Genomic DNA, 4,499 nt, shown 5'->3' on the forward strand with positions numbered 1-4,499 from the left:
TGACTAAGACTCCTCACTCACAATGCCGGGGGCCCGGGTTCAATCCCTGGTCAGGGAATGAGATCCAGCACGCCGCAACTAAGAGTCTGCATGCTGCAACTCAAGGTTCTGCATTACGCAATGCAGATCAAAGATCCCTCGTGTCACAGCTAAGACCAGGGCAGCCAAATAAATAAATATTTTAAAATGCAGCACTGACTAAGAATTAGTAATAGCATATTGAAAAGCAGAGACATTACTTTGCCAACAAAGGTCCATCCAGTCAAGGCTATGGTTTTTCCAGTGGTCATGAATGGATGGAGAAGGCAATGGCAACCCACTCCAGTACTCTTGCCTGAAAAAATCCCATGGGCGGAGGAGCCTGGTAGGCTGCAGTCCATGGGGTCATGAAGAGTCGGACACGACTGAGCAACTTCACTTTCACTTTTCACTTTCATGCATTGGAGAAGGAGATGGCAACCCACTCCAGTGTTCTTGCCTGGAGAACCCCAGGGATGGTGGAGCCTGGTGGGCTGCCGTCTCTGGGGTCACACAGAGTTGGACATGACTGGAGCAACTTGGCAGCAGCAGCAGCAGCATGTATGGATGTGATAGTTGGACTGTGAAGAAAGCTGAGCACCGAAGAATTGATGCTTTTGAACTGTGGTATTGGAGAAGACTCTTGAGAGTCCCTTGGACTGCAGGGAGGTCCAACCAGTCCATCCTAAAGGAGATCAGTCCTTGGTGTTCATTGGAAGGACTGATGCTGAAGCTGAAACTCCAATACTTTGGCCACCTCATGCAACGAGTTGACTCATTGGGAAAGACTCTGATGCTGGGAGGGATTGGGGGCAGGAGGAGAAGGGGACGACAGAGGATGAGATGGTTGGATGGCATCACCGACTCGATGGGCATGAGTTTGGGTAAGCTCCAAGAGTTGGTGATGGACAGGGAGGCCTGGTGTGCTGCGATTCATGGGGTCACAAAGAGTCGGACACAACTGAGCGACTGAACTGAACTGAACTGAACATTTGTTGTGAATTTTTAAATCTGCTGCCTGATATTTTTAGTGAATTATCTCAGCTGTAGTTCCCAACTAGGCCGTAGAGGAAACAGGAAGGGCTTTGGCTTCATCCCAGCTCTGCCACTGTATTAGTCAGCTATTGCAGTAATAACCTCCAAACCTGATGATTTTTGACAGCAAATTCTCACAGGTAGCTGCAGCTCTGTGGATATGGGCTGGCCTCAGTTGGTGAGCTCTGCTCCTGGCAAGCTGGACTTGGTCCTGGGCCACAAGCTGGGCTCGAGTCTGTTCTACTTTCATTCTAAGGTCCAAGTGAAAAATGCAGCAACTGTAATACCTGGGGCCAGATTACCCTGGTGGTTCAGTGATTAAGAATCCCCCTGCCAAAGTAGGGGACAACAGCTTGATCCTTGATCTGGGAAGATTCCACATGCTGTGGGGCAACTAAATCCACACGCTACAACTACTGAAACTGCGCAGCCTGTGCTGTGCAACAAGAGAAGCCATTGCAGTGAGAAGCCCACACTCCGCAACTAGAAAGTAGCCCCCGTTCGCCGTAACTAGAGAAACCTGGCACACAAAGACCCAGTGAAGCCAAATATAAAAAATTAATTGATTGATTACTTTTTAAGACTATGTTTATAATACCAGGGGCCTGTTCTTGTGATGAGCACTTGAGGCACCCACATGGCATGTTTAAAGCCTCTGCTGCCATCACATCCTTCCACTAACAGTCCACTGGTCACATGGGCAATTCTCTCCAGCAGGGAATATATTCCACCCACAGTGGGAGGTGCTACAAAGTCACATGTCAAGGGTTATGGATGTATAAACCTATTTGTTATTTAGTCGCTAGGTGGTATCTGAATCTTTTGTGACCCCATGGATTGTAGCCTGCTAGGCTCCTCTGTCCCTGCGATTTCCCAGGCAAAAGTACTGGGGTGGGTTTCCATTTCCTTTTCCAGGTGATCTTCCCCACCCAGGGATTGAGCCCAGGTCTCTTTTGTCCACCTGCATTGGCAGGTGGCTTCTTTACCCTTGAGCCACCAGGGAAGCCCATAAGCCCATTAGGGAATCCAACAATCCAATCCACCACTTGTACCGAGGGTGCTAACTCTCTGAGCTGGCTGTTTCCTCATCAGTGAAACATGAGAAACTTCGCTGGGGACTTCCCTGGTGGTCCAGTGGCTGAGACTCCACGCTCCCCATGCAGGGAGCCCAGGTTCAACTTCTGGTCCTAGAACTAGATCCCACATGCTGCAACTAAAAAGCCTACATGCCGCAATGAAAACTGAAGATCCTGCATGCCACAACTAAGGCCTGGTGTGGCCAAACAAGCATATGTGTGTGTGTGTGTGTGTGTGTGTGTAAAACAACGCTTTGCAGAGTTAGCAATAACTTCTGTGGATTTCCTAGTTCCTGGTTAGGACTCAAAGGATGGCAGCTATTGTTATCAGCTCCATTGAGAGATGAGACAACTAAGGGTTTTAGGCAATGTGGGCCCAGGTTGCAAGGGAAGAACCAAATAGGTCTTCGGAAATATGCTGCGTCAGGACCTGGGCACTGTAGATTCTGTGACTTTGGCAGTGAGCGGCCAATGAGCTGAAGACGATACAACCTTCAGCAGCCCTTACTGTCCTGTCCAACAGCATCTTTCTGTGCATGCTGGAGAGACCTTCTCAGCAGTGTAAACACTGGGGGCGCCCATTACCACAGTCCTGGGCCGGTGGTGGTGTCTGTCTTTATGACTAGACTGAACTCTGATAGCCCCACCTCCTCATCTCTGCATCCCTCCAAGGGACCTCACAGAAGGTTCCGCAATGGATGGATTCTGAGTGATCGTTTGCATGCTGACTCTTGTCCACACCCTAGTATCTCCATAATATTCCAAGATGGAATGCGAGTGGAAAAGGGCACTTGGCTCTAGCTCACTCATAGTGGGATCCTGACCAAACCAGGCACGTGCTCATCCAAGGCCTCAGTTTCTGCATATATAGAACAGGCAGCTGGGAGCTCACAGTGTCTTTGAGTCTACAGTTCTCTCCAGAAGTCTCTCTGGGCCTCTTCTCATTCAGTTTCTCCTTATAATCTATTCTGTCCTTCCTGAGCAATAGGCTGCCAACCAGGGACTACATTTCCCAGCCTCCTTTGCAGCTGGGTGAGACCCAGCAATTAAATTTTTAGCCTTGAACCAAGATTGGAAGTCACCCGACCCTCTTGCACAACTGGGCCTTAAAATACTGGACAGGTGCTCTAATATCCTCTCTATCCTTTCATATCAGATAAAACCTGGTCTCCCCAGCTCAAGCCTTGGGATCCTCCAAAGCCATCCGTCATTTCTTCCTTCTTTATAGAAGTGAAATGGTCAAAACTGGTGACAGAGTCGGGAGACTCAGGTTCACAGAGTCTGAATGTTGTGTCTCTACCCCTCTAGTCCTGACCTCTGGAAATGAGATCTAGATGGACAGCTCCAGTTTAGAAATGAAAAGCGGCGGCTCCTCCTGGATGCTTTATTGGGGGCTTTCAATGGTTTCTAAGCATGAGCAGCAGTGACACCCTGACCCTTTCCCAACATGCAAAAGGCACAGGGAAGTGAGATGCCCCGGGGGCTGGCAGCGTGGATGCAGAGACCACACACACACACACCACGGGGCATGGTGGGGTGCGGAGGAAGCCCCGAGAGTGATGGGGAAGGCAGGCATTGACAGAGATGGCTTTGGCAGAGGCAGGAGAAGGGACCCAGGGGCCATCCATCTCCAAACCCAACACTCTGGCCAGGGCTGAACTTCCGAGAGATGGTCAACATGGCTTTTACTGAAAGTCCACCTCACATAGCAGGAAAACTCAACTCCAGGTGGGATGAGGAGGATGGGATGGATGCTGCCTTCAGGAACTTCCGGTGAAGCTCCAGACCAAGCGCTCTGCTCAAATCAAGAGGGGAATGGGAGGGCATGCTTGTGGCATCGGTCCCAGACACAGCCTCTGGTTGGGTGTCACTGCCTTGGCTTCAGCCAGTGCTGACTCAGTTCAGGTCCAGGAGAAGAATGAAGCCCCTAAGCCGATCTTCAGGGGTCTCCCATTCGGGTCTCCGGGTCTCCAGCCCCACCCGGAGGTACTGCTTAGAAGAGTCGAGTCTTGATGTTGGCTTTGTCCTGTGGAAGAGTTTCCCTGGGCAAGAGGGAAGGGGAGGCGAGGGTCAGGCCTTCTGAGCCCCCAGCACCTCCCAGAATTCTGGCCCTGGTGAATGAAATGGCCTGGGACTCACCTCAGATCCCAACTAGTCCCCACAGTTCCATCTTGAGACCTTGAAACAAAACAAACAAACAAACAAAGGCATTCGTGCTTTTGTTTTTCCTTTCTCTCTCTTTCCCACTCATTGTTTTTCTCCTTTAGTAGAGCCGTGGCCTCAACTCACGGCATTGGCAATATCTACTCCTAAACTATGGAATGTTTTCACACTGACTCTAGAATTACTCCGCACAAGGGGTGGGAGGGT

This window comes from Moschus berezovskii, chromosome 15 (genome assembly GCF_049115385.1).
Source record: "Moschus berezovskii isolate FMDL1 chromosome 15, NW_MosBer_1.0, whole genome shotgun sequence".
Lineage (NCBI taxonomy): Eukaryota > Metazoa > Chordata > Mammalia > Artiodactyla > Moschidae > Moschus > Moschus berezovskii.